General features: G+C 33.4%; 1 pseudogene; it reads left to right on the top strand.

Moving 5' to 3' along the window:
• The first annotated feature begins 46 nt into the window (after window positions 1-46).
• LOC112006041 (G-type lectin S-receptor-like serine/threonine-protein kinase CES101) lies at window positions 47-14,000 on the top strand (annotated as a pseudogene).
• Window positions 14,001-14,249: the final 249 nt, after the last annotated feature.

Genomic DNA, 14,249 nt, shown 5'->3' with positions numbered 1-14,249 from the left:
CCAATAACGCCTATCATGTCAAACAATTCATGCCCATGTTGTGAAAATGGGGTTTCTTGGTGATCCGTTTGTGTGTAATGGTTTTCTTGCAACTTATTGTAAGAGTCTTAAAGATTTGGTGTCTGCGTGTAAACTGTTTGATGAAATGCCTAATAAGGTTGTGGTATGTTGTTGGACTTCGTTGACTTTTGGTTATGCTCAGTCAGGCCAGACTGAGGATGTTTTACAGTTTTTTCTTATGATGGTTCAGCTGAATTTGCAACTGAAAATGATACCTTGGTCAGTGAATTATTTGGGTCATGAACGTCGGCTTTTAGATCTGAAGGACACGGCCTAAAAGAAAAAGAAGAAAAAAAATATGGAAAAAAGATGTTAACTGTTATAACACGTTTGCTCCGTTAAGTGAATAGACAGGTGGCTAAATTTTAAAAGGGGCACCTTTAAGTATTGTATCTAAGTTCTACTCATATTATTTTATTAAGTTGTAACTAAAAATAGAAATTGAAATATTAGATGAGTTGTAAAATGAGATAGTAAAATAGATAAAGTAGGTTTTTAGATTGTAAAATAGAATTTTTTTTGGCATTCCGGATACTAATGCTATAAGGGTGTAGTTGAAAGTTTGGAAGAAGAGGAGAGCAGAGGGTAAAGAAGGGAATGAGAGAAGAAGAAGGAGAGGAGAGGAGAGGGAATTCGTTAACATTTCCCTTTTGATGTTTTAAATTAAATAAAGAGAAGGCGAATATATATCCATTCTCTTTGGTTGAATGTTTTAAAGGTCAAGTAAAAGGACGAGGGTGCTAAACAAACATATAAATTATTTTATTTTATTTTTATTTTATTATTATTATTATTATTTGCTTATTTTAAAGAAATAGGTATAAACTGAAACCATAAGGACAGAATTGACAATTTAAATCTCTTTTCTCTTTCTGTATTCCACCAATTTTAAGGAAATTAAAAAAGAGTGGTTACTCACCATGCTACCCATAGCTCTCCCTCCATTTTTTGAAAAATCCAAACAAATTTTGTTAAACCTACTTTCCTCTCCTCACCTCTCCTACGATCCAAATCCAAATAAACTATAATTGTTTTCAATGACACTTTTTCCAACAAGTATTGAGCTTTTCTTTTATAGTTCAACTTTACCAACTTTTCTTATTACTCTCCACTAGGGTTGTCTAACCCATTCGAAGACTTGACCCACCCGAGGAAACATATTGGATGGCCACTGGTTGACTCGACTACTCCCATGATTGGTAGCAAGTCTTTAACTCCAAAAATTGACTCTAATGCGTCGGTGTTGATTCTCCTCCCTCCAAACTTGAAAAATCTAAACTGACCAATGTACTAAGATTTTCCAATGAAAATTTTCAAATTTTGGCACAAAAATTTCAAATTCTAGCGAGAAGTCAAGTAGATCTGGTGAGATTTACCAGATTTGGTAAAATCTCATTGGATCTAGTGAGATTTTCGCCGGATTAGGGGAAATCTCATCAAATCCAATGAGATTTACGTCAGATATATTGAAATCTCACCGACTTTTAACCTTTTTTTTTTTTTTTTTTGGTTTTCTCAGATCTCTAACTCTGACCAACCCGCCTGCCACCTGTTGAAGGTTTGATCTGCCTGATCCAATTAGTCTCTCAATCGGTGGCTGGTTGATGGCTGCTCTACCCAATTAGGTCAAGTCGAATGTGGGTTAAGCCCAAACTTGATCTAACCCGACCAGTGGACTGCCCTGCTCTCCACATTCTACCTCTCTATCTCTCTCTCTTCAAGTTTTTAACGCTTATCCATAAATACCACTTCCCCTTTCACTTTGTGAGTTGTAACCCACCTCGAAAGAGATAGTATTATATATCTAAATATTTTGAATGAGCACATCTGTAATATTCCATTAAGATTAACTTTGAGAAATGATAGTGCCACAAAATAATTCATAACTTTTGTCACAACTCGCCACTTTGCGAGTTGTAGCAAAAGTCGTGAATTATTTTGGCACTAACATTTCTCATTAACTTTTAGCGCAATGATTTGCATTATGCTTTTTTGTTTTGGATCGGAGCAACTTTTGTCACTTTAAATTTTTTATTTTTTTATTTTAAATTTTTATCGTGGTTAGAAATTCTCTATTACTACCTAAACCTCTTCCATTCAACCTTGGACTCGAAGATGCCATTAGACCAACTTATTGGGTGACTGGGTCTTATTAGACAATGGTATTCCTTGAATTTAAAGCCACATATTGAATTAGCAGCCTTGATATATCCCGCTCCGCGTCTCCAACTGCCGCTAGCAGTTTTGTGAGATGGCGTGTGGGTTCTTCCTTCTGTAGTATGAAAAAAAGAATTAGCAGCCTTGATAGATTAGACTAGGATCCAATGCTAAATGAGGCTATTTTTTTTTTTAGAAGAAAATGAGGTTAATTTAGATTGACATTTTCTAAAATCCTATTTATAAAGACCCGATTTCAATCCCTAGCATAAAAATATAATCTATTGGGTTTTTGCTAGTAACTAATGTCTTAAGGGTATAGGTTTAAGATAAGGCTATAAATAAATTATGTCAATTATAAACAACTTGTACTTGACTCGATAAAATATTTGTTTATGTTTCTTCCTTTTTAAACAAACCAAACTTGAGTTTTAATTTTGTTTAACAAACAAGATGAGCCCTTAAAAATATGTTCATTAATAGGTTTATGAAGGACAAAATTGCTAAATGCCCTTTTTGGGCAAACTAAGCAGCGTTTTGCCCTATTTTTCAAACTAATTAGGAAAATGCACCTCTTTTGAAACTCGATTTTCTCAAAATTGAGTTATAAAAAAAAAAAAAAAATTCTGGAGCCCTATAGCGTTTAGAAGAAAATGAGGTTAATTTAGATTGACATTTTCTAAAATCCTATTTATAAAGACCCGATTTCAATCCCTAGCATAAAAATATAATCTATTGGGTTTTTGCTAGTAACTAATGTCTTAAGGGTATAGGTTTAAGATAAGGCTATAAATAAATTATGTCAATTATAAACAACTTGTACTTGACTCGATAAAATATTTGTTTATGTTTCTTCCTTTTTAAACAAACCAAACTTGAGTTTTAATTTTGTTTAACAAACAAGATGAGCCCTTAAAAATATGTTCATTAATATATGTTCATTAATAGGTTTATGAAGGACAAAATTGCTAAATGCCCTTTTTGGGCAAACTAAGCAGCGTTTTGCCCTATTTTTCAAACTAATTAGGAAAATGCACCTCTTTTGAAACTCGATTTTCTCAAAATTGAGTTATAAAAAAAAAAAAAAAATTCTGGAGCCCTATAGCGGCGTTTTTAAGGACCTATAGTGACATTTTCAAGACCTATAGTGACATTTTGTAACTCGACTTCCATTAAATCGAATTATAGGCAATTTTTTTTTAATTTTTTTTACCTATAACTTGATTTCATATAAATCGAGTTAAAAAAAACGCCACTATAGGTCCTAAAAACGTCACTATAGGCTCCTAAAAAACGCCGCTATAGGGCCTAAATCGATTTTGAAAAACTCGATTTTTAAAAGATGGGCATTTCCCTAATTAGTTTGAGAAAGAGGGCTTAGTTTGCCCAAAAAGGGCATTTAGCAATTTTGTCCAGTTTATGAATAATAGGGCTCAATAAAAAAACAAACTAAGCCTAGGCCTGTTTATGGGCATAGTAACAAGTATGATATGTGCTTGACAAATAAACTCATATCCTACAATGAATGAATTGGGAGTTGGGACCACTCATCCAAGCTAAATGAATTACATATGAGGTTGGTAATATATGTGTGTTAGATCTTGAGTTTAAGAGCTTGACATTAAATTCGAGCTTTGCTCCACTAAAACTAACCTCAAATTTTTTTTACTTGCTCTGAGTTTGAACATTGTAGGCTATCAAGTAGATGAGACTGATGAGTAAATGAATTCGGTTAGTTGTATTAATGGTAGCTTTCAAAATCCGTCTGGAAAGAGGAAGTATGAGATATCTAAAGATTCCATAGAGTAACTTTAAATGCAATTTGCGTTGTTTCGGACCCTCGGTTATTTTCTTAGATAAAAAATTGCCATCGTTTATTTTGGGATATTCCTATACATTTTCGAGGAAGGAGTTCGAATTATGTTATCTTATTTGATGATCTTCGCATTATCTTATCTTGGTCATAATAATGCCACGATACAAAGACGAAAAGTTGACTCTATCTTTAGGGTCAATAATGAAATTGTCATCCAATAGTCTTTTTAAAATTTAAAAAAAAATAATAATAATAGAAAAATTTCCCTGAAAATTCTAACTATGGATCACCAACCTCCTCCACGTGTTTCAAGCTTTAAAAAGGTTGTATGAAAAGGAATTAATACTGCCCCTAATAAAGAATGTGGCTAACCAGTACTGATTCACTTGAGGTCTATTTGTTACTGTTGTTTAAACAATAATTTTCAGTATTTAAACAATATTTCACGTATTTTCACACATTGTTTCACCTATACGTATTTTTAAAAAATACAAACAACATTACCAAACAAGTCCTTACTAATTGTTGTTGAATATTTGGTGCAGTTTTCATCTAACGAATTTTCCCTTCACGTGTTTCAAGTTTTAAAAGAGAAATGATATGTCTATAACATTTTTACAATATTTTTACAACAAATCCTAAGTGGCAGGTTGTTACTGGTTGTTATTGTTAGGGCAAAAAAGTAATCTTAGTGTTAGTTTCAAATTTGAACCAATAACAACTAACCACTTGTGATTTGTTGTAAAAATGTTGTAAAATTGTTGTAGATATAGCATCTCTCGATTTAAAAAGGTGTAAGGGGGAGAATGTGCTGAATAACGGTGGAAACGATTTGCATATAGTTAGTTAGGCAACGCTTGAAACTATAAGGGAAAGTAGACATCTCGAGTTTTAGAAAATCGAGATCCATTTACATAAATCTCGAGTTTTAGAAACTCGAGTTCCATGCAAATTTTTTTTTAGTTTTATCGCTTCTATAGTGGCGTTTTTAAGTCTTCTAGTGACGTTTTAAAGCTCTATAGCAGCGTTTTCCTGCAAAAAATTTTCGTAAGTGTTCAATACCAAGTTCAGTGAGCCCTATAGTGGCGTTTTTATGCCCTATACTGACGTTTTAAATCCCTATAGTGACGTTTTTCTGTTAAATTTTTTTATAACTCCATTTTTTAAGCCCTATAGTGACGTTTTTAAGCCCTATAGCGGCGTTTTCCGAACTCGAGTTTTTAAAACTCGATTTTCAAAAACTTGATTTTTATCTTGAAATTCGAGTTTTAAACACTTGAGATACTAGTTTTCAAAATTCTTTTGCAACATGACAACTAACTAAATTTTTTAATATTTATTGTTATTTAGAAAAAAAATTCGGTGTAAGGGCTTTTTTTCCGCTATTATCTTTGTGATGTCCCAAGCGAATTGCAGTGCGGTTTGAAAAAGTTTGTAAGAAATTATGAAAGGAATTTCACTGCAGGGACCCATGCTAGAAAAACTGGTATACTTATAGAAGATTAGGCCCTAGTTCTTATCTTGGTTCTAATACTTTTCCGCGAACGAGTTCGGTCCTTACGTTATCTTATTCATAATTCCACGTGAAAGAAAGACACAGAATTGACTGTCTTTTGGGTCAATCACGAAATTGTACCCAATAGCCAGGACAAAAGAAATTATGAGAGAGGGGGGAGGGGGGGGGTGGTGTGGAGTAATCACAAAATTGTACGGGGAAATTTTTCCGCAAAAAGTTGGAATTTTTATGGCAAATTAGCACTGTTTCAAAAATATTTAATAATTTCACTCTTTATTCAAGTTTTACAAAATCGAGTTCTAAATAGTACTCAAGTTTCGTAAACTCGAGTTCTAAGGTAAGTCATCAGTGTAGTACTACTAACTTGAAATTGTAATATAATACTCAATATTATGAAAATCGAGTATTTTTTTATAATATTCCAGCTTCACAAGGAAAAAAAAATCACATGTGGTGTTGTCCTCATCTCAAAAGAAAATTAATGGTAGTAGGTGGCAGAAAAAGAAAGAAAAAAAAAAAAAAGGAAAAAAATCACATGTGGTGTTGTCCTCATCTCAAAAGAAAATTAATGGTAGTAGGTGGCAGAAAAAGGAAAAAAATCACATGTGGTGTTGGGAAAATTCTTAGATACTCCTGGAGCACGGAGAAATGGTGCTCCCTTTTTTCACATTCGTGGTTGACCCCACTGTGAATGTGAGAGGAGGGAGCATCATTCTCTATACTCCAAGAGTACCTAAGAATTACTCGTGATATTGTCCTCATCTCAAAAGAAAATTAATGGTAGCAGGTGGCAGAAAAAGAAAAAAAAAGAAGGTACTTGACTTTGTGAATCTCGAGTACTATAAAGAAATACTCGGTTTTTATAATATCGAGCGCCATATTGCTTTTTTAATAACACAAATTTTAGATCAACAGTGCCACGCTGGCGACTCACCTAAGAACTTGAGTTTACGAAACTTGATTACTATTTAGAACTCGATCTTGTAAAACTCGAGTACTAAAAATGTGATAAATTGCTAAATATTTTCGAGACAATGCTAGTTTGTCACAAATTTTTCCAAAACGTGATATTTGGCTATTTTCACTTTGTCACCAACCTCTTTTCACTATTTCAAGTTTTGATAAGGTTGTGTGAAAAGGAATACTGAGTCATGTGTGATGCCCCAAATAAGGCTTTCTTGATGCGAGATTCGTGGCCTCTGTAGTTTTTACAAGGCTCTTAAGAGCATCCACAGCAGTGGAGCTAAAAATTTAGCTTTTTAGCTCTACCAAAAGTTACTTTATCTATTTTACCTACACACATGCTGCAGCAGTGAATCTATTTTAGCTTTTAATACAATAAAATAATATAAACATCACAATAAAATAATATATCTACTACAATCAAAATAATATATCCACTACAACAAACAACAATCACAATCGCCCGTAACCGCTATCGCTGCCACTGCCGTCACCACTACTGCCATCGCCACTGACTCTTCCATCGCCAACGCCACTGTCGCCAACTTTTCCGCTGCTGCCATGCCGCCGACGACTCTTCCGCCGCCGCCACATGATAGAATAATACATTCTCTACAATAAACAACAATCACAACTACTGCCACCACCACTGTCACTACTGCCACCGCAACCGTCACCATCAAAATTTTTTTTTTTTCTCACCAATATTAGATAGTAGTAACCTACCACTTAAAATTTATTGTAAAAATATTATGGTAACATTTTTTAAATTTAATTTCTTATTATTCGTTATTTTATTTTCCCCTTTATCTTATTTGGTTTCATCCAAATACACATTTCTTTCTTGTCTTTTCTCTCTCTCTCTCTCTCTCTCTCTCTCTCTCTCTCTCTTTGTTTTTCTCCTTCACACACGTATACTCTTATCTTCACTCTATCTTTCACTTTGTTTTTCTATCAGCTAAGGGTGTGTCGGTTCGGTTTCGGTCGGTGTTCTAAGGGTTGGCCAACCGAAACCGAAATTTTCAGTTTGTGAAATTCTCAACCGAAACTGACCAAAATAGTTGAAAAACCGTCAGTTTCAGTTTTTTTCGGTTTCGGTCAATTTCGGTGGGCTTTTTGGGTTTCCTTATCATTTATTTTCTAACAAAGCAAACAAAGGAAAAAAAATAAACAAACCCAGAACAAAGAGAGAGGAAATTGAAAAAAAAAAACAGACCCAAAATATAAACAACCAAGCACATGGGTTTTTTCAAAACCCTAACTTTATTTGCACATAAAAATTGAAAAAATAGCATTGATTCAATATTAAACAAACCAAGAATATAAAAAAAAAATTAAAAAAAAAGAGGAAATTATGGAGAAATTAAGCAATAGAGCAGTTGAACAAAGCTGATGAACGAAGTTGATACATAGCGACAGAGAAAGAAAGCGACAGAGAAAGAAAAGAGAAGAGAGAGAAAGAAAAAAGAAGAATCATACCATGAGAAAAGAAGGAAGATGATCGTGTCGTGGGGAGACCAGTGTGGGGAGGCCATTGTGTGGAGGCCGGTGGCAGAAAGAAAATTTGGAGTGACTGTAGAGTAAAACTTACCAATGTGAAGGGTTTCTCTCTGTCTCTTTTGCTTGTGTGTGAGAGTGATTGTGGAGCGCTAGAGGGTGTGTTTTGTGTGTGAGAGTGAGAATGAGATAAGAGTGAAACATGTGCTACGTTTTTAAATTTTTGTTTTAGTTCAATTAGTTTACCTAATTAATTTAAGTTTAACTAGATATTTAATTAGTTTAATGGGTTAATTGACTTGATTATATGCAAGGCCCGAGGCCTAATGCATTAATGCATTTGAAAGGCCTAGTTGCAAGTTGCCCAATATATTTGCAAGGCCGGCCCAATCTGATTTTATATTTTATATATATATATATATAATATTATAATATAAAATATGTTATATATATTATTCGATTTGGTTTCAGTTTGTTCGGTGCATACATACCGAAAACTGAAATCAAAACTGAAACTTCAGTTTGTGAGAAATAGAAACCGAAACTGAAACCGAACCGAAAATTTAGCATCGGTTTGGTCAGTTTCATTCGATTTTTTCGCTTCATCGGTTTTTTGCACACCCCTACTATCGACTTTGTCTTTCTTTCTCTTTCACTCTATCTTCACTGCGGCCCCCACAACAGCCACATCGAAAACCATTTTTTTGATGCCATGAACTCCCCTAATCTCCCAACTCCTTGGACCACCCACAATAGCCACATCAAAAAACAACAGCCACAAGTTCTTTGCCTTCTTTTTTCTTTTATAAGGATAATCTTCCCCCCACTTTGTCAGCTCTGTGTAAGGAAGATTATCCTCTTTTTTCCTCTTTTTTCTGCTAATGAATTGCAGCTTATCAAAAAAACAAAGAAAGAAAATGCGAGATAGCAGAGAGAGGGTGGAGCTCGGAGGTTCAGCCTTTGAGGTGGAGATTTGGAGAGAGAAAATGTGAGATAGAGTGGTCAGCACTGGGCAGAGGCTTGGTTGGCGGCAACGGGTAGGGGCTTGGTTAGCGCTGGGCAGGGGCTTGGTCGGCAGCAACGAGCAGAAATGAAAAGGGTGAGACTGAGTACAGAGGAGCAACAAGCAAAAATGGAAAAGAGGAGAGAAGGAAAAAAAAATTAATATTAAAATATTCTGATCAATGTGAACACAACATAAAAAATATATATATATATATATATATATATATTTTTTACCTGTGAGCTACTGTGCACATCTAAAGATAGATGTGCACTGTAGCTGAGAAGCTAAACTTTTTAGATTTAGCTCCACTACTGCAGCCCTCTTTTTTGCTGCAAATACTCTAATGTTGGAAAAAAGTTTGCCTTCAAACCAATTTTGAGGGAACTTCCTCCAACTCATTATGTATAATTAAAAAGAAATGATTTATGTGTATTTTTATTTAAATGACTTTTTAAATGAGTAATGACATTTTAGAGAAAATTTCTTCGAACTAATTTGGAGCAATTGGTACAGTCTTCATATGACGAGCTTTAAAACTTATAACAATAACTTTCTCAAAAAAAAATAAAATAAAATAATATTTACAGGTCCTGAGTTTAAAAGTCCTAACGAACACCTTTGGGTCCACCCAAGGATTATCCATTGTAATTATACGACAACAAAATAGTCAAAGTGGACACTCAATTAAAAGGAAACTTACTAGTTTAGATAAATAAAATTATATAGTGAATGTACATTGCAGGCAAGTATTTAAAAATGTTTATAATTTTTTAACATTACTATTTTTATTTTGGACAATAACTACTTTACTTATTTTCTCAGTGCTTGACTTCCTCTCCTCTTTACCCACCTCCACTGGCAACTCCAGGATTTATTTCTAGAAGGGTCAATAAGAAGATACATCTTAGGTGAAATATGAATCTTACAGTTTATATGATTTCCTTATTACAAATTTGTCTATAGTATGTACTAGTAATAGAATAAAAATAAACTATAAGTTCATTTGACATATTTTTTCTTAATATAATGAACATGTTAATTATTGTTGCTAGGTGAATTTTAATTATTATTGCTTAAAATATTTTTATTTATTAGTTTTGGACGATTGTATGTTTACATTGTACTATCAATGTTAGATTTACAGTATAGATAATTATACTATACACATTAGCAAAAACTATACAATATTGTACACATTTGTTTAGAAACAATGTAAATATTAAAATAATAGTACAATGTAAACTATGAATTTTTCATTAGTTGATTTCAAATTTTTTTAAGATCTAATGGACTCTTTAAAAAGATTTTAGATGAAAAAAAAAAAAAAAAAAACTTATTTTTGTTATTGGGCTTACTATTTCTCCCAGATTTTAGATAAAATTGGATTGTTGTTAGGCATTTTTTTGTGTTTAACTTATTTCAAGTGGCTTTAAAAATAAATTAAAATCAGGGTGTTCAAATTTTTATTCAGGAGTGTATATATATATATATATATATAATATAAATTGCTAGCTCAGGAGGTTCATTTGAACCGCCTGAACTATGCATGGCACCGCCCATGCCCATCTCTTACTTGAAAAATAAATAAATAAATAAATAACTTGGAGTTTAAATTAACTTCTGTTTTTTTTTTTTTTTTTTTTGGGAGGGGGCGGGGTTCTATGAATTATTAAAGCATTTATTTAATATATTGGATATATGCAAGTTTCCCATCTCATACTTCGGCCAATTTCCACTCATAAATTCTTGAAAATCCAATCAATTTTTGGCCAACCCCACCTTATTCACACTCCAAGAGTACAATAGATATACACTCCCATTATTCACGGGAAATTATTGTGTATTCCCGAAGTATCATAAATACATACTACCTCCTCTCACATGAATGGTGAGTCCCATTAATTAAATTCATGATGGGACCCACCATTGATGTGAAAGGGGAGAGTCCTTCATTCACATGAATAGTGAGTCACATATATACTCAGGAAAATTAATGAATACTCTAGAAATACTATAAATGCGTACCATCTCATATGAATTGTAGGCCCTACCATAAATTTAATTAGTAAAACTCATAGTTATGTGAGAAAAGAAAGTACGCATTTATGGTACTCTGAAAGTACCCAATAATTACCCATATAATCATATCACATTAGCAATTTAATTACATAAAAGGAAAGTAACAACTTTTTCATTCTTTCTATTTCAAATTAAACTCGTCTTATGGTTGGAACTTGGTACACACGTCACAATTTTACATTATTCTCAGTATTGGACTTTCTCTCCTCTTTACCCACCTCCTACTCCCATTAATATTATGGACCTACTACCACGAAAGGATTGAGAAGAAATTGACTCTAGTCTGTAGTTATATAATTCTAATCCAAGAAAAACCAAAATTCAATTTCGGGGGCTAAAGCCTAAAAGCATGAAAAGAAAAAACAAAAACAAAAACAAAAACATAGAATTCAAAAATAAAATATATACTAAAGTTCAAGATTAAAATTCGATTTTGGGGGCTAAAGCCAAAAAGCATGAATAGGAAAAAAAAAATAGAATTCAAAAATAAAATATATACTAAAGTTCAAGAATAAATTATCATATGAAAATTTTTTGGTCTTGTGTATATGACAGCTGTCTTGTCAAATGGTAATCTTGTGTCTGCATAGCGATTTAATTGCGTCCAAACGCAAATTAGAGTCCCTGTATTTATAGGCAAATACATTCGCATCTTGTCGACCACGGCTTTCGTAACCAACCCCCAGCCAACTTGGAATCTTGGAGATGCGAAATGATTTTGTTTATTTGTGAATTGTGTCACTTTGTGTGTGATTTTAGGGCGGATGTGTGCATATTTTTTCCATTTATTTTTTACTCATTCAAGGCAGTGGTCGTCAACCATTAGGCATAATTAGTCATATCTTTAATCGAATTTATCTTCTAATTTAAGCTAAGGGTTCCTAAGCTAGACTGAGGTCTAACATTGTGGCTCAAACGAGATGGCAAGAACTCAGAAGTTTGGTTTGTTGTGAAGAAAGTGTTAGGCACTTCCACAATGTCTATATTTTGTCATTTTGATGGTCCCTTGTTTTGATTCTTTCCTATCACCTTGTCCATCTCCCTTTAAAGGCTTTCCTTTTCTTTTGCTCCGCCCTCACCCCCCACACCAACCCCCTTTTTAAATTATATATATTTATATATATTATCATTAAAATTTTATAGTTCATAACCCATAATCTTATTTCATCTTTCAACTTTTCAATCCGTTAAAATATTAGAATAAAGTTAAAATGACCTAGTTCTCTCACAACTTAACCAAAAAGTCTAATAAATCCATATTTTTCTTTTAGGCTATGACTATTAGGATATTAAGATTTTACACTTTGCTTTTAATCAAAAATTGGTTTAAATTGTAATATTTTTCTTAATTTTAACACATATCTATTAATTTTGATGGATACTTTTTGTCAAACATCTATTAATTTATAAAGTAATTATTGTATTTCAAAAAAATTTATAAGCTTTTAACAATTAACATTACTATTTTTATTTTGGAAAATTACTAGTTTATATGAATACTACATTATAAAGTATAATTGTAGGAAAAAATATTGCTAATATTTGCCACTTTGTTAGCCACATTTTTACCTACAATGTACACTTTATATGGTATTATTTATGTAAATTAATAATTTTCCTTTTACTTGGGTGCCCGTAATAATTTGAGACTTTGACTATCACTTTGAGACTTTGAGTATGTGTAATCATATAATTACAATGAGGAATCCTTTTATTGACTCAAAGGTTGACCTTTGAACTCAAGATCCGTGGATCTTATAAGTTTTAAAGAACCACTAAACTAACTTTCCCAGTCAATCGTAGCTGCCAACTTAAACCTTCTCAAGTTTCTGTTCTTGCTCTTCTTCTCATCCTTGGGGTCTTCTCATGCCCAATACATCAAACCAGGCAATACACTTAACTCCTCTACTGGGCCTTTGCTACGTTCTCCAAATGGGAGGTTCAATTTGTATTTCTGGCCAGGGGCTAGCTACACCTATTTAGGTGTATTTCGAGTTTTACCCAATGATATTACGCGATGTATATGGTATTCAAGTCAAGTCATTCCTAGTGCTAATGACTCCGACGAGTTTATTTTGGAAAACAAGGATGGAGCCTTGAGAATTAGGCGCCAAGGTGGCATTCCTATTACACTATTCTCTTTCGCTACCAATAAGACTGTCGCTACTTTATTGGATTCCGGAAATTTTGTCTTCAATGAAATGTACTCCAATGGATCTACAGAGCGGGTGTTATGGCAAAGTTTTGATCATCTGGTGGAATTGCTTATTCCCAGAATGAAATTAGGCATGAACCACAAAACTGGTCAAAATTGGTCACTCAAATCACGGTTAATTTGGGACTTCCTAATTCTAGGGGCTTTCACTCTTGAATGGGACCCCAAAGGACTTGAATTGGTGATTAAGCATTAAGGGGTGGTTCACTGGAAAAGTGGAGTCTTGAGAGACAACCAATTTGAGAATATTGCAACCAATACGTATGATTTCAACGTTGTCTCAAATAGGGATGAAGAATCATTCTCTCTCATGTATAAAAGTCAGCAAAGTTTGCTACAGACGTGGGTGGTTTTTCCTACAGGAAAATTAATGGAAAATTCCATAAACAAAGCCGTATTGATAACTGGAGCAGATAAATGTTATGGATATAACATTGATGGAGGGTGTCAAAGGTGGAATCAACCAGAGTGTAGGCATAATGGTGGCACGGTTGATATTAAAAGTGGTTTTCTCAATAGTGAAGAGGACTATTATTATACTACTCCAGACACAAATTTTGCCCTCAATGAATGTCAAGTCAGTTGCTGGAACAACTGTAGCTGTGTGGCTTTTGATTCTCTATATGAAAATACAACAGGGTGCAAATTTTGGACAAATATAACAAACTTCTTTCCTAACAATTCGTCATGAGCAAAAGTCTCCATATCATAACGCCAGAAACTTCAAATTCAGCGAATCCCAATAATATAACGCCAGAGCCTTCAAATTCAACGAATCCCAATAATATAACGTCGAAGGCTTCTTAGAGTGGTATGTTTACTAGTTTTTTATCCTACATGAACAATACAAATTCTCCAAACTGTATCAAACAAGTTAATTGCAAGCGGCTCCTACTCAAACTTAACTATTCTATTTGAACACTGTCGATATGCAATAATA

Source organism: Quercus suber, unplaced genomic scaffold, assembly GCF_002906115.3.
Source record: "Quercus suber isolate HL8 unplaced genomic scaffold, Cork oak 2.0 scaffold_99, whole genome shotgun sequence".
Taxonomy (NCBI): domain Eukaryota; kingdom Viridiplantae; phylum Streptophyta; class Magnoliopsida; order Fagales; family Fagaceae; genus Quercus; species Quercus suber.
This window is presented reverse-complemented; position numbering and strand designations above follow the sequence as displayed.